Source organism: Carlito syrichta, unplaced genomic scaffold (genome assembly GCF_000164805.1).
Source record: "Carlito syrichta isolate Samal-C Ts95f unplaced genomic scaffold, Tarsius_syrichta-2.0.1 Scaffold304003, whole genome shotgun sequence".
NCBI lineage: Eukaryota > Metazoa > Chordata > Mammalia > Primates > Tarsiidae > Carlito > Carlito syrichta.
Window position 1 is genome coordinate 195,041 of NW_007248099.1, and position 17,811 is coordinate 212,851.

Here is a 17,811-nt window from a genome sequence, read left to right on the forward strand (position 1 = left end):
AGAGAAATGAGAAGATTTCTTTTTTTTTTTGAGTTGGAGATTCACTCTGTCTCCCAGACCGGCGTGCGTGGCACGCTCCAAGCCACCGCAGCATTGACCAGCTGGGCTCCTGCAATCCTTCCGCCTCAGCCTTCCAAGTAGCTGGAACTACAGGCGCGCGCTACCACGCCTGGCTAATTTTTTGATTTATTGTAGAGACTAGGTCTCGCCAACTTGCCCGGGTGAGTCTCGAACCCTCAGGATCGGGCAATTCACTCGCCTCGGCCTCCTAAAGTGCTGGGATGACAACCTGAGCAACCGAGCCCGGTTGGAAATGACGTTTATTATGAGCCTTGGCTCACACAATTATGGAAGCTATGAAGTATCTTTAGCTGATATCTGTAAGCTGTAGAACCAGGAAAACAGGTGGCATAAGTCAATCTGAGTTTGAAGCCCCCAAAACTAGGAGTGCAAACGTTCAAAGGCGTCATGGATGGATATCTCAGTTCAAACAGAAAATTCACCCTTCCTCTGCCTTTCTGTTATTTTCAGGACATCAGTAGATTAGACAGTGGCTGCCCACTTTGGTGACAGTGGATCTTCTTTGCTCAGTTTACAGATTCAAATGTTAATCTCTTCTGGAAACACCCTCAAAAATCTAGGCATCACATTGTTCAGTCAAGTTGACACATAAATTTAAACACTGAGTGACAAAGACAATTACAAGACAAAGAACAAGAAGATGTATGTATATATGTCTGATGTAGTTTAAAAGCATAAATAAAACTCCTACCTCAGCCCCCATAGTAATATTCTATTCCAGTATTATTCTTTCAGCTCAGAACACAATTATTTATTTCCATGTAAGCAATGGACTACAAAACAATTAATTTTCAGTATTTCATGAGGAAAAAAAATACCATTTAGTTATTTACCCCTAGGCAAATTAAACTGAGCCTAATATACCCCATCTCAATCTATCCTGGAGTAAAAAATGAGCCAGCTTTAAAGGTCATTTCTTTGTAAACATCTTTCACAAAAGCCTAGTCATTCCCAAAATTGACCCTATCATTCTAGAGCCAGTATCCCAAATACATGTGTTTGGACAAAATTCAAAGATATGTTGACCCAAACCAACATCTTTCCTCCCCAAAGTCTAGCCTCTATAATTTTGTTAACCCTTAAATGGAGTGTTTAGTAACTTACACTATCAAAAGATGAACCCAAATATCAGAAACATACTTTATAAGCTTGTTTAATTTTTTAAAGGATTCAGCAATAGCTTTTTAAAAAGTTAGTCATTTTAGAAATTCTGTAATGATGGTTGACAGTTTTCTTATACCTTGAGAAAATATTTATTTCAAGAAGAAAAAAATAATCCACAGATACCAGCTACAAGGAAATTCCCTAGCTGTCATCAGCAACATTGAAACAGAAATATAGCCAAAAGGGTGCCTTAAGTTGCTCACATGCAAAACCACCACCAGTATCAAACTGTGTGTTGAACATCAGTAGCGCACACTTCTACAACTTCTCATCAGTTCATCAATCTCTCTATAGATTCAATAGGTTATCTTCAAATTTCATTTGATGTTGGCATTATTCTTATGTTAAATACTCCAGCAAAGTTGAAGTGGGAGCAGACAAATGTAGAGAATCAAATCTTTTCCTAGAAATATTCAGACTCCAACTTGTTCTTTTAAAACCTGTAACCCCTAAGAAGTTATTTACTATTTAATTTTTCTTGCTGTAAAAAGTAGTTTAATATCCAATGGGCATTATTAACACATCAATTTTTCTTGCTGTAAAAAGTAGTTTAATATCCAATGGGCATTATTAACACATCAGTTTAATATCCAAAGGGCATTATTAACACATCAATTGCTAACATATTATGTAATGCAATAAGTTCTACAAAAATAACAAGGATCAAAATAAATTTATTAAAGTCAACATATTAAGATTAAACTGGTTTATAAAACAAATCCAAGAGAAAGTAGCACATTCGATTTATAAATATATTCAATAAGAGATTTCAAAATTATATTAATCAAAATTTTTTATAATATAAGTTTAAAAAGCCACAACATAACAAATCATACTTCAACAGATTTAAAAATATCGATATCATAGAAAATATCTTCCTGTCATAATACGATGGAGTTAGAATTTAACAAGAGAAGGAAAACTAGAAAATTCAGTTTTCATGAAAATTAAAAAGACTCTCTAAACAAACTTAATGGATTAAAAAAACAAGAAAAATTAGGAAATGCTTAGAGATGAAAAAAAAAATTTATGGGATGCAGGGGGAAATTTATAGTTCTAAATGTTTACATTAAAAAAGAAGAAAGCCTCAAATCAACAACCCACACTTACAAGAAGACAAACTAAACCCAAAGACAGCAGATGGCAGGAGATCATAAAGATTGCAGCAAAGATAAATGCACTAGAGAATTTTAAATATAGAAAAAAATCAATGAAACCAAAAGTTGGTTCACAAAGATCAACAAAATGACAAACCTTTAGCTATACAAATGAGGAAAAAAGAAAGAAGACTAAAATCACAGGTGAAAGTGAAGACTTTACTCTTGATTCTATAGAATAAAAAGGATTATAATAGAAGACTATAAAAAATTATATGTCAAAAATTAGATAACAGATAAAATGGACAAATTCCTAGAAACACATAATATACCAATATTAAATCATGAAAAAATAGAAAAATATAAATAGATCTATAATTAGTTAGGATATTGGATCAAAACTTACCAACACAAAAAGAACTCTGGACCTAATGTCTTCATGTGTGAATTATACTAAAAATATAAAGAACTAACACCAATCCTTGTCAAACTTTACTAAAAAATTACAGAAGAGGGAATACTTTCTATGAGGCCAGCATTCTCTACTATCAAAACCAGAAAAAGATACAGCAGGAAAATAAAACAACAAATCAGTATCTTTTATGAACACTGATGCAAAACTGTTCAACAAAATACTAACAAACCAATTGCAGCAGCATATCAAAATACTAAGAGGACCCAGGCTCAGTGGCTCAGCCTATAATCCTGTGCTTTGGGAGGCTGAGGTAGGTGAATTGCCTGAGCCCACAGGTTCGAGACCCGCCTGGGCAACTTGGCGAGACTTAATTTCTACAATAAATCCCCAAAATTAGCCGGGCGTGGTAGTGCATGCCTGTAGTTCCAGCTACTTGGAAGGCTGAGGCGGGAAGGATTGCCGGAGCCCAGTAGGTCGAGGCTGCAGTGGCCAGGAGTATGACACTGTACTCCAGTCTGGGCGACAGAGTGAGACTCCAACTCAAAAAAACCCCCAAAAAACAAAACAAACAAAAAAACAAAAAAACTAAGAGGAATTTATTCCTAGAATGCAAGGATGGTTCAACATATAAAAACCAAGCAATGTAATATATCATAAAAACACGTGTGTCTCATGTGATATAGAAAAAGCATTTGGCAATTTAACATTATTTATAATAAAAATACTCAACAAACTAAAAAAAAGGAAACTACTTCAACCTAATAAAAACCAAATATGAAAATTCAGTAGCAAAAATCATACTCACAGATGAAAGTCAGAAAGATCTACTCTAAGATCAGAAACAAAGCCACGAGTTTTACTTTTGTCACATCTATTGAACATAGTATTCGAAGTTATAGACAGAGAAATTAGGCAATAGAAAGAAATAAAAGACATCAAAATTAGAAAGAAATAAGTAAAGTTATTTTTGTTTGCAAGTGATATGATGTTTTATATAGACAAGACTAAAGATTCAACACACAAAATGTTGAAACTTAAGAACAAATTTAGGAAAATAGAAGGATTCAAAATCAACACGTAAGAATTAGCTTCATTTGTATATACCAATAATGCACATCAGAAAAATATTAATGAAACAATTCCATGTATATATAGCATCAAAAAGAATAAGATAGAGATTAACTTAACCCGAAATACAACACATTAGAAAATAACAACTCAAAATATTGTTGTAGCAAATTAAATAAGACATAAATAAATGGAAAGACACCCCATGTTCACGGATTGAAAGACTCAATATTGTTAAGATGTCAAGACTTACTAAAGAACTCTACAGAGTCAATGCCATCCTTTTCAAAATTCCAACATTTTTTGCAGAAAGACTCTATTCTAAAATTCATAGGGAATCTCAAGTGATCCTGAATAGCTATAATAATCTTGAAAAAGAAACACAAAGTAGGAGGACTCACACTTTCTGATTTCAAAACTTACTGCAAATCTCCAGTTATCAAAACAGGATGGCACTGATATAAAGGTAGACACACAGACAGAGTAAAATAGATATCTCAGAAATAAATCTTCACCTATATGGTCAGATAATTTTTTATAGTGATGCCAATACTAATCAATGGGGAAAATAAGTATTTTTTTTTTTAAATGGTGGTTGTGGGGAAACTATCTACATACAAAACAATAAAGCTGGACCCTTCCCTAGAACATATATAAAAATTGACTCAAAATGGATCAAAGACCTAAATATAAAACAAAAGAAAAAAATCCTATAAAACTCTTAGACAAAAACATAGAGTAAAACCTTCACAGCATTTGGCAATGATTTCTCAGACGTGGCACTAAAGACACAGACAACAAACCAAAAAATTAGCAAACTAGAACTCATAAATTTTGTAAGTACATCAAATATATTAACACAATTAAAAGGCAGCCCAGAAAATGAGAGAATATATTTGAAAATTATATATTTGACAAGGATTAATATCCAGAATATGCAAAGAATGAGTTTTAAATAGTGCACACTTGGCTGCATAACATTGCACTCTGTTCTTCTTTGATCTATACACCTTTGAAAAATACATTGGACCTGTTCAATAATGTCAAGTTTGTGCAGTAGCCTTTACCAAAGTGTGGAAGTGCTCTAATATTTATTTGCAGTGCTGTGTTGAAACAGTGTTTCAGTTATTTCTTGATGAAAATATTTAGGTATCTGCTACTAGAAAGGTTAAAAGACCATTACTGTTTTTTTGAAAGAGCATATCAGATCCACCATATCAGTGATCAAAAAATCAGGCAACGTTTTTGTGTCCATTTTGAGTAGCCATGCCAAAAACAAGACAAATAAAACTTATTATATGGTAATTATTAATACATATTTATATTTTCTGGACATTTGATATGTGAGTTTTAATGGTTTTCAAGTAAAGTCATTGCAACTCTACTGATTGTATAAAGAACTGAAATAAGCTATTTAATGAATAATTTAGCAGACTTAAAAATGTCTACCCCAGGATGACTAGAGTTTAGCTGTTATCAACAATTTAGTTAAGAAATCTAGGGTGTGTGTTAGTGAAACTGCTTGAGATCTCAGTAGAAAAAGAAAGCAATTATTATTAAATTATTATACAAAATTTATTATTTATCCTGAAATTGGCATATAAGGAGCAAATTCAATTTTTCAGGACATAATGTCAAATGTTTGAATATCAACTCAGTTCTAATTTCAACAGAACTTCTGATTACATTGTTAGTCTTTGTTACCATCTTTACCCTAAAGAAAACCATACACTATACAAGTTTATCATAACTTTACTTTAAAGCTAAAGAATATGTTTAATCTATTTTGGGGATGATTTTACACATTTAGTTGTGCCAGTCTATAATGTATACTTCCCTTCCAGAAAATGTGATTTTCAGTACACAGCCAACTAGTAAAAATTACCATCTGGTTATGTTAAAAGCAGCTCTCCCTCTTTTTCATTTCAGTTTACCCTCAATTCACTCAGAATCAGATTCTTCATATACTTTCTAAAGCTTTTGACTCAAGAGCACAGTGAAGCAAAATACTGCACTTATTTTCTAAGTAAAAAGAGCTGACTAGTGTATAAAATACCCTACTATACACTTAAGCTTTCTTGTTAAATTAAAAATTGAGTTCTAGAACATCTAGGGCAACCTCTACCTGATTACTGACGACAAAATGATTTTGTTTGACTCCACTGCTTTTCTATTGCATTAGAAATGCACAGCATATAACCTTCCTTACATTACGGGTGTTAGTGGAGTATCTGTTTTTAAGCTGGAAAGCATTTCTATCAAATTGCAGCTTAAATTAAACTAATTCAATCATTTCAAGAGTCACCATTGAATGCCTCTTAAGAATGTCACAAGACCTGCTTTCTTTCCTAATTTTAAATTCTGAGGACTCACATAGGTACATTAAAATGCTCTTAAGCTGATTGGATTTGCTGGCAAGGTTGAAAGGTGACTAGCAGACAACTTCCACAGTCAAGTGTCAAAAGTGTTAGCAAACTTTTGCATTAATCCCGTAAAGAAGACAATAATAGTAATTTATTATGCAAAACAAAAAATACGATTGAAATTTCAAATCTAAAAATCATAGGATCTAAGAATCTTCAAGTGAAATATTTGCATTTTAAGAATAAAAATAAACACATTTTATATAATTTGTTACACTTGCTTAATATTAATGTAATATGCATATTCAATAATTAATAGGCATGACATATAAAATATTATGCACATCTTTCCGACATAGCAGACATTTAATACAGTCTCAAAAAATATTGTTTGTAAACAATAGTGATCAAAACCTAATATTTAAAACATACTAGTAATTAACACTGTCTTCCAAAATTTATGTGCATCACATTTTAATCTTCATAACAGCCTTATGATACAGCTACAGAGGGTGACAAAAAATGTATACACATTTTATGAGATGTTAGTTATATATGACTTTTCAAAGTTGAATTAAATTACTGTAGCAATGTGTAGCATGACGTTGACTCAACCAAGCATCTGCCATTTTCTTTGACCGTCCTGCCTGTCGCATGAAGACACCAGCATTCATTTGATCAACACCATCTTTTGAGTGAATGTCATACTTAAATTGTGTGCCCATTTTTTGGCACGCCCATACATTCTACCTGTACAACTGGGAAACTTGAGGAACTGAACAGTTAAATCATTAATTGCAAGTACTTCAGCAATTAAATAACAGAGCACAGGTTGACATACAAGATTGTGTGATTATTTTGCCCAAGTTCTTCACTGCTATGAGAAGCTGACTTTCTGTGAAATATTACTAAAAATACATGGACCCTTGTTTTCATTGATCTTACATACAGAAGATGATGTTGCATTGTAGCAGATATAATGTGTTCATTAACTTCTGATATTGACATTGAAAAGTTGAGCTAATATTTGAGCTAGTTGTAATGCTATTATGTCAAAAGTATTAAACATCTTGTTCCTACTGCATAAAATAATATTTTATTTGAATACTTCACATGGTGGAAATAGTTGCAAGAATTCTTTTCTTGGAAGAACAAAATATAAATAACAGTTTAGTATATTTTCACATCACTGGGAATCCTATAATAGGCTTATTTATTTTCTTACTAGTAATGTTTGTCCCTATGCTTAATAGCTTATCCTTCTGCAAACAGAATTGCTACAGAAACTATTGGCGTCAAGGAGAGTCAGCACAAATATCTATACTGCACTCAAATTTTTAAAGTCAGACATGCATGTTTCAGTCAGATTCTCTTTAGCTTTAAGTGAATAGTGCTTTGAATCTTCTAAGACTGTTTATATGCTTTATATACTTTGTATCAATAGCTAGGTGCAGCCCAGCTTTATATAACTTTCAATACAGACGTTCACCATTATTTCATGTGAAAATAAACTATTACTTCCACAGCCACAGGTACTGCTGCTTAGAATACCTCCAGAAATAAATGTAAGGAAGATCTGAGGTCATTTGCCTACTTTTATTCGTTGCATCACAATTTTTTCTTTCTAATGTCAAAAATAAGCGTAACAATGCATACTGAGCAGAAAAAGAAAACTGAAGTCATATACATTTGGTTTTAACTGAAAGTCAAAATCAGACATCCTCACGGACGTTTTCATGAAGGTTAATGGAATAAATAACAACTGGTGGGTCTGGAGCCCCTAGGGTGCCTATGTGTTTTCTTTTTCAAGGACTGACATCCTTCTGAAAGCAGAGTAGGGAGAGGGAGGCTCCATGTTCCACAAACTCCGCAAGTGTACATATTCTAAAATTTTTGAGATTTCATTTAATAAGAAAATATAAACACTTTGTAAAATCTTAAGCCCATGATGGCAAAGAATGTTGCCCTATATAACTTAAAAATTTGGTAGGTGAGGACTTTTCACCCAGCTAATAATAACATAAAAATATCTACTGCAAATGTAGACAGTCTTATGAAGCTTGAAAAAAAGGTCACTTTCTGATCTTTAATTTTACTCTTTATTATTAAAGCAATTTAGCATTTGTAGCATTTTCCAAGTCTCCTATGGATATTTTTAGGAAATAGACTTTATTTTTAAAAAACAGTGTGAAAACAAAACTATGAAACTTAGACAAGATTAAATGGCAGACTTGCCAAAAAGACTAAATGATATCAACATTTTCTCTAAAAATTTCCAACTTTTTAATTAACTGTTATAACTAGTGCTTCTGTTATTTCCATTTGCAAAGATATTGAAACTATTCCTGCCTCTCTAATGAAGACTCACAGGCACCCTGGCAATGGTGCTTCTGCCTGACATACAGTGAGAGTTGCTACTAATTTTCAGAATTGCATAGCAGTCATTGGTGCTTTATGGCCCCAGCTTCTTTAGCTGAGAAGAGAACAGTTTCCAGCTGTGCTCAACCACACAAAAGCCTCCTTGGTTGTATAGAAATCAGATTAATGCTACTTCTGCCTTACATTAGTAATTATCTCTCCCAATTATAGCCAGATGGAAATTTGCTATTTAGTTATTTTATGCTAATAAATTATAGATCAGATTCACACACAATCTTTGATTTGATTCTCACACACTAATCCCATACAGTCGTATTAGCACTTCTTTGCTGAGAAGGAGAATGAATCACAGAAGACAGGAGATTGTCATAAGGCTTCTTTCAATCACAGTGCTAACTAAATGTCATAATAATTGATACCAAGGGTCATCTCATTTTAAAAACAATAAACATTGGTAAGCAGTGACAGATGAGTAACAGAAAAAAAGTCTGAAAAATTGAGAAATAATAAAAATCATTTAAAAATTATCTAAACAGAGCCTTCTATATATTTCAGTAATTATAAACAAAGAGTCGATGAAATTACTCTTTAAATATGCAACTATCTTAGTCACTTATATTAGTATTCATTTTATATAAATAATCTGACAAAGTATTTGGCATTGCAAAAATGTCTTTTTAAAAATACCGACAAACTATTAAGTTGTACAAATATTTTTAATTAAATTTGTATTTAAGTCATATCTTATTTACCCAGTTGCCAATATTCATTTGGTGTACCCAATTAGAAAATAAATCAATCTCTGACATTGATAATTTTCTAGATACTGCCAACCATTTTATATCTGGTCAACTCTAATCTCAGTATGTATCTTCTTCCAAATTATAAGCATGCATTATGAGTTTTAAAAGTAACTCAATGTTTTCAGCTATTGTGAAAAAGATTGCCATAGATCTATTTCATGTGTTATTCTTTATATTTTGAGGACATGATTACAAAATACATTATAACTCCACAAAAATAAAATAAATCTATTATCAATTTATCAGAAACACCATCTGTGTAAACACACATCTTTGTATCTTTTACATGAGTTCAATAAACTGCTTTTCTGTTGCTATTTAATAAATTTAATGTGAATTAAGCCTAATTCATTCTGAAAGCAAACGTATTTACATATTTTAGTCTCTCAAAACTGCTTATTGTATAATATGAATATATAAAAGACAGTTTTCAAGAAATCATTTGTGAAATTAAACTCAAAGAACTGAAAACATTACAAATATGTTTGTAATATGAACCCCCTCCAAAAAATAACTACTTTTGGAAATCAGACCCCTTGTAGTACAGTCTTCTCCCATTAGGAACCCATCGGCATCAGTGTACCAGCTAGTGAGAAGATGCGTCAGGCTTCAGGGAATTCTTCTTCTTCTTCTTCTTCTTTGTTTTGGAGGTTCTTTCCACACATTTGCCCATTTCCTGATGAGTGATTTACAAGCACACCTGCCCACACTGCACTGAGGATTCAGCAGTTTTTGAACATAAGGGCATGATCCCTATGCCTCACCCTCCCTATTTGCTCGATCTCACCCTAACTATTTTTTCATTTCCGGACGTAAAAAGTCCTCAAAGGGAAATGCTTTGCAGATGTGGAAGAGTTGAAACAATAAATGGCAGAAGCACTAAAGGCATCAAAATTGATGAGTTCAATAACTGTCTTGAGCAGCGGAAAAAGCGTCTTGATAGGTGTATTGCATCAAATGTTGAAAACCTTGAAAGTGACTGAAATTTAAGCATGTTAGAATAAATACACTTTTTTAATAAATAATTTCTGGTTTTTTTGGGGTCTCCCTTCATAGTTACCAAACATGGAGACTAAGTACTACCAGTACAATTTAAAAGACTATTTTGAGAAATTTACATATGAAGTAATAAATGGAATTACAGGACAAGTTGTAATTTGTAAAATTACATTGCCTATTAATACCAACAGTACTTTGACAATTTTGACATGTATTTTTAGATTTTTTTTGTCAAAATCTTGCGCTGTCACCCAGCCTGGAGGACAGTAGTGCAATTACAGCTCACTGCAGCCTTGACTTCCTGGGTCTGTGCTCAGGTGATCCTTCTGCCTCAGCCTTCTGAGTAACTGGGACTATTGGCACAGGCCACCATGCCCAGCTAATTTTTTAATTTTTTTTGTAGAAACGAGGTCTTACTATGTTGCCAGGCTGCTCTCAAACTCCTGTACTCAAGCAATCCTCCTGCCTCAGCCTCCTAAAATGCTGGGATTACAGGTGTGAGCCACTGAACCCAGTCTTGATCATTTTTTTCTTTTTAATTAACTGAATTTTAGCCCCCAAACACCTCTACTATAGCTGCTTCAAAGTATAGCTACTCTCAAGTCTTCAAATGTACCTACCATTCAAAATAACGGGTACATAACATTTCCCCCATCATGCTAATAGCAATTTTAAGAGTATACATAATTTATCTTTTTAACTGATTGCCTCTGAACCTATTATCTCTTGCCTCTATGAACTTCTATACACTTTTTTGCCCAATATATTTTACACTTACCAACTGTCTGATGCTTATGTTTAAACATCTTTATATATTCTTTTTCATCCTTTATATTTTGAATTCACAAAATGCAATATGTTTTACAATCATAATGACCTCACAATGGCCAAACAATGATCTCTTTGCAGTGTTTGATGTTCACCATCATATATTGCTCTTTTTTGGGCACACAACCTTTTATTTTAAAGATAATCAATGACACACTAGATTAGAACATATGGGTTAGCTTATTAGATTCTTTTTCTTCTTTTTCTTTCAGTGCTTTATTTTTGCCATAGAGTGGTGGGGTACATGTGAGGACTTGCCACACAAGTCAGCTGCATGCAGGTGGTGTTTGGGCTTCTCGGTGGACCCTCTCCCCACCGCAGTGGCCATATGCTGCTCTTTTCCCCTCCCCTTCCTCCTCCGAGATACCCCCCTTTCCTCTTGCATTTGTTTCCTGTGATACGACCACATCCCCACGATGTTTCTTCTCCCTGCCACCACCCCTGCCTCAGCTATTCATGAGTCCACTCTCACCATCTTTATTGGTTTCTCTCTTCCCACTACTTTCCTCTAACCCTGGGCACTTCAGTTTGAACTTCTGCCCTTAAATCTTCTCGATTCTTCCACCTCTGAAATCTCAAATATTACTTTTATTTGCTAAATCAGAAACCATTCTGTCTAGAACTTCATAGCAGCAGTTCCATCTGGTGCCTAGATGCCTTCATTTCCATGTCCTGCTGTCATTTCAGACTAATCTGAAATCAAATTTAACATTCTGTCTACAAAATTAGTCCCCTTTTCTTATTCTCCTGGTTTTCAAAATTTATATTTTCCAGACATTGTTTTAACTACCACTTTTCTCTTGCATTTATATTTATTTCATCTTATTTTATTTTATTATTTTGTTTTTGAGTCACTCTTTCACCCAGGTTGGAGCAAATATGAACTGCTGGACTCAGGTGATCCTTCCATCTCAGTCTCCCAAGTAGCTGGAACCCGCCACAACTCCTGGCTAATTTTTTTATTTACTGTAGAGATGAGGTCTCACCAAGTGATCTAGGCTGGTTTTGAACCCCTGGGCTCAATCAATCCTTTGACCTCCGCCTCCCAAAGTGCTGGGATTATAGGTGTGAGGCACCATGCCCAGCAACATTCATATTTAAGTAGTAGGCTTTTTTTAAAATCTCTATTTTTGGTGCGAGGTCTCACATCTCTCCCTCTTATGATTTCCATCACCATTCCTTGCTCCTGGGTTCCTAGGCCGTCTTTAGTCCAATGTATCTTTCCTATAGTTTGTTACATACTACATTGCCAGACCTGTCTTCCTGAGAGTCCCATTCTATTTTCACACTTCAACAGCAGATTGATTCTTTAGCACCTATCATCAAATCTCTGGATATTCTGGCCAAGATCAGCCTTTCCAGACTCATTGGCTAGAAGTGGCAAACATAAACATATCTACCATCACAAATGACCACAACTCTGCACATTGCCACCTGGACAACCACTTGTTTCCATGCTTTGTATAGACCATATCTCAACATTTAAATAGCCTTTTTCTCAGTGGTAATATAAATTACCACAATTAGGCTTTCCATACAGCCCAAGTTATTTTCGCTAAGAATTACTCCTGAACTTGCCTCCATAATACATCCCCTAGTTATCATGAACTGCAAATTTACCTTCCTTTGAACTCTCACTCTTACCGAATTTGACATCCATTTGGCTCCTTTACATGCAATCTTACGTGATTACTCATACTCATCCATAATCCAAATTTTTGTCCCAGTAATCCCTAACATAATTACATGGGGTTTCTTTCCTTTAGAAGTTGCTTACATGAGAGTAATAAGTCAAACTGGTAACACAAACACAACTTGTTTTTTCTCTCAAGAAGGCTTCCACTTTCCAGAATGTCTTTTGTCTCTACCATTGGCTCAACATGACACCCAGTACCCCTGCCCGCTTCCACTCTCTATTGCTCCCTTCACTGCAACAAGGTCCCGGTCAATGCCCAGAAAATATGTTCCAGGACATCGTACTCACTTTAGAATCCTTTCTGAACTTGGCACCTCCTTAACAATCCAGTATACCATTTTTGTGGTATTTGGCACATTTGCTTTTTATTGATCATTTCTATGCATATTTCATAACTCTCTTCCCAATGTCTGTGTCTTAATAATTTTATTTCTAAAGTATTTTACTCAAAATAGCCCTTTGATAAACATTTGTTCAATAAGCATTTTTTGGACTCATAGGAGAAGGGGGAAAATGAACATTTAACTGACTTAGCACCATTTCCTACTTCTATGAGGAAGGTGAACCGTCTATAATTTGGGTCTGAGATATCATTTTCCTAAGCACAGAACAGAATATTTTCTTTGAGTTGCTCTACAATAAGTTTTGGTTTTCAAAAATAAGTAAAAGAGAAATAACAGAAATATTGTACTTATTTCATAATTCTACATACTTTAATATGTACTTTGGGCAAGTGGGACTCCTATATAACATTTCCAATTAATGGAAAAGGCAGAAGGATATGTTTTTAAATATGCGGCAATCTCTGTTGGAAACACATCTGTTGTAAAGCTTAAGAATCTATAAAAGCTTACAATAAGATTTCAATATATATGTATCAGTGTATGTATGCTTTCATGATTTGGCTATGTAACCCAAAATTTTCCAAATTTAGGCAACTTTTCAAATTAATGGAATTTATTAAAATTTGTACCTCAAAAATTAGCTATTTTTATAAATTTTTATTAATCTAGCTGGTTAAAAAATTTTATGCTACCACAAAATCTCAGAGTTATATAATTTTTTAAATAAAAAGTTTAACAAAGTGGGATGAATTCAGTGCTTCTTTCTTTACAGATTAAGAAAATGAGAAATCTGATGGTAGTTGCTTATTCAAAGTTTTGCCACCAGCAACTGAACTAGGATCTTGGCCTTAGAATTTTCAAGTTATTATTCTGCTTAAATCTCTTACTTTGTTCCAAGTTCATGATAGCCTTTCTCACACAAATATTACCAAAAAAGAAGTATATTGAAGCTTCATGATTGTGTTCAGAGATCTCTGAGAAAGACGATAGCTCATTATTATATTTTGATGTACAGCATGATTATTTTCTTTTTTTTCCTTCATATTTCAATGAACATGATTTCACCAGGAAACTCTAACAAGTTTTTTTTCCCCTTAAAGTCTCAAATCTATCTAATGATCTGTAGTGTACTTTGTTATTTAGTGGTCATAATCACATCTAATTGTTCATGTCCTAAGCATTAGAAATATAGGGACACAAAGCTTTGGTTGATAAATGAAAGTTTGCTTTGTTTTGTTTTTATTCATTTCAAGAAGACTTTTTAAATATTCTCCATTAAGAATTTTGAATTTGGCCGGGCTCAGTGGCTTAGCCTGTCATCCCAGCACTTTGGGAGGCCAAGGAGATTGAATTGCCTGAGCCCGCGGGTTCGAGACCAGCCCAGGCAACTTAGTGAGACCTTGACTCACAATCAATCAAAAAATAACCAGGCATGGTAGCACGTGCCTGTAGTTCCAGCTACTTGGGAGGCTGAGGCGGAAGGATTGCTGGAGCCCGGAAGGTCGATGCTGGGGTGGCTTGAGCATGCCACTGCTCTCCAGCCTGGGCAACTCAGTGAGATTCCAACTCAGAAAAAAAAAAAAGTTTTGAATTTATTGTCAGAATAGTCTGTAGAATAAGTTAGAAGGTTAAAAACCATTTTGACCAAGAGGTTTCATTAGCATGGAGTAAGTGTTCACAAATAAATTATTTACTGAGGCTAATTTCATATTTTTGAAATAGTGGTAGTTTTTAAAAACATACTTGCACCTCACTTTGCCTGGTTTGAGATCAGGTACCCTTACTGATGTTATGAGCTCCCATCCCCCTGGCAGCATTCCACTATGACCAAAACTTTTCTTATAGTGTTGTGATAAATGTTCAGGGTCTGCTTATGAGTGAAGCATGAGGCACTCACAATTCTGTTTCTGTGATAGATCGCTGCTGCAAAGTCGATAATTTTTTCCTTTTTTATGGCTGCACTGTAATCCATCATGCATATGTAACACATTTTTTTTATCCAGTCCACTTTCGATGGGCAGCATGGTTGGTTCCATGTTTTTGCTTTTGTGAATAGTGCTGCAGTATACATGTGTATGGAGGCCCAAACTTTACTTGTGTAATGACCTCTTCTCTACCTAATCCTGAATTGTACCCCACATCTTTAAAATAAATACAAATCTAAAAACAATATTAAAAAAGAAAAGAAAGAAAGCACACTGTAACATGCTTTGCACATGACAACATTCTTCATAAATTTTAATATCCTATGAAGGCGTTGAAGGGATATTTGTCAACTAGAAGGACTGCATCCCCAGTGTGTTCTTTGTAAACAACAAAATATCATATATTCTGTCATTCCCTTTGTCAACTTTGTTTTGTAATTGGCTTTACCAAAGATACATTCTTTTTTATTATTTTTTTGTTATTTAGTTTTTATTTCTCTGCAATTTAACTAGACGTGGAAGGGAATAAGGAAAATATGGAACCCAAAGAATTATAGTGAGAGCACAAAGATTATAGGATATTGCAAGCAAATGGGGTGAAAAGGGTGCTCTCCTGAGCTACAGAAGGAATGGTTTGATAGCTTAAGATAAAACAAGTCAAATTTATTAGAGTTGTCCACAGTCAGCAATGGTGATCTTCTTGATGGTCTTGCCATTCTTGGACCCAAAGCCCTCCATGGCTTGCACAACATTCATGTCCTCTTTCACCTTGCCAAAAACCACATGCTTACCATCCAACCATTCGGTCTTAGTAAAGCAGATGAAAAACTGGGAACCATTCGTGTTGGGTCCAGGATTTGCCATGGACAAGATGCCAGGACCAGTATGTTTCAAGATGAAGTTCTCACCATCCAATTTCTCCCCATAGATGAACTTGCCGCCAGTGCCATTATGGCGTGAAAAGTCACCACCCTGGCACATAAACCCTGGAATAATTCTGTGAAAGCAGGAACCCTCATAACCAAATCCTTTCTCTCCAGTGCTCAAAACACAAAAGTTTTCTGTTGTCTTTGCAAACAGCTCGAAGGAGACGCGGCCCAAGGGCTCGCCATCGATGGCGATGTCGAAGAACATGGTGGGGTTGACCATGGCTGATGGGAAAAGGCTCAAGGTGGTGACGTCTGCAAAGCCAAGATACATTCTTTACAAATTCTTTTTTTTCAATTTTTATTTTAAAGATGTGGGTTACAATTCAGGGTTAGGTATACTAAGCTGAATGGGTCATTGTAGTGGTAGTTCTAATAGGTGATGTAAGCAGTAAAATACTTTGCAAGTTGTGGAGAGGAGTGTAAAGAGGTTTGTAAATGGTCATGCTATTTACAAGTAAAAAGCAAACTTTGGAAACTAAAAAAATAAAAAGCATATTTGCTGAAAACATGAAACTTGCTATAAGACAGGCTTTTGGTCTTTAAATGCCACAGGAATAATACAAGATTGACCTTCAATTTTGTACATTATTAGAATTGTTTTCTTCCGGAATCAGCATTCCAGCTGAAGAGAATATGTGCATTAAACTTGGAAATAAATAATGCATTTACTTATTTGATTAAAAATTGAATAGTGAGTTTAATAAAGATATAATAGTCTTATAATGTAATATAAACTCAATTTTCTACTTAGGAACAACTTTAAAATAGAATTCAGAAGAAACATCCTTTTAAAGTTATCTTTCCTCCACAGACAATTCAAATAATCAATATACATCCTTTAGAATACTTCATGTTACCTATAAATGATATTCTGTTGGCATGTCTTCTACATCGTTGAAAATGTAAAGAAGCCGGGCTCGGTGGCTCAGCTGTAATCCCGCGCCTTTGGGAGGCTGAGGTGAGTGGATTGCCTGAGCTGGCGGGTTCGAGACCCGCCTAGGCAGGCGAGACCTCATCTCTACAATAAATCAAAAAATCAGCCGTGTGTGGTAGCGCGCGCCTGTAATTCCGGCTACTGGGAAGGCTGAGGTGGAAGGATTGCTGGAGCCCAGCAGGTCGAGGCTGCGGTGGCCGGGAGCAGCCACTGTACTCCAGTCTAGGCGACAGAGTGAGACTCCAACTCAAAAAAAAAAATGTAAAGAATCACAAATGCATCATGAAAACCCACGTCCCACACAACTAACAAATAGGAATGGGTTTCAAGTTTCAATTGAATTTAACAAATGCTACTCAGTACTTATTACGCATTAGGAATTTTTCTGTTTCAAGAATACCTTATGGAGCAAGTTAAACCTTGTTCTCATTCTTGCAGACTGTATATTCTATTGAAGATATCTTTTAAAGGTAGAATTGTGATTGAGCAAAAATGATCATCCTAAGAAATGTGCATTTGTGCTTAGACTGGAAGGACAAATAGGAGCTATTTGGCAAAAATTGAGGCAAAGAACAGACAACAGTCCCTGTGAATAAGGAGCAATTAAGGCCTGGCCATACACATGCAAAAGAATGAAACTGCACCTTTGTTTTACAGAGAACACAAAAACCAACTCAGGATGGATTAAAGATCTAAATGTAAAGTATGAAACTGTCAGATCCCAGAAATAAAACACAAGGGAAAAGCTTTTTGGTCAAAATTATTGGTCTTGGCAATAATTTTTTG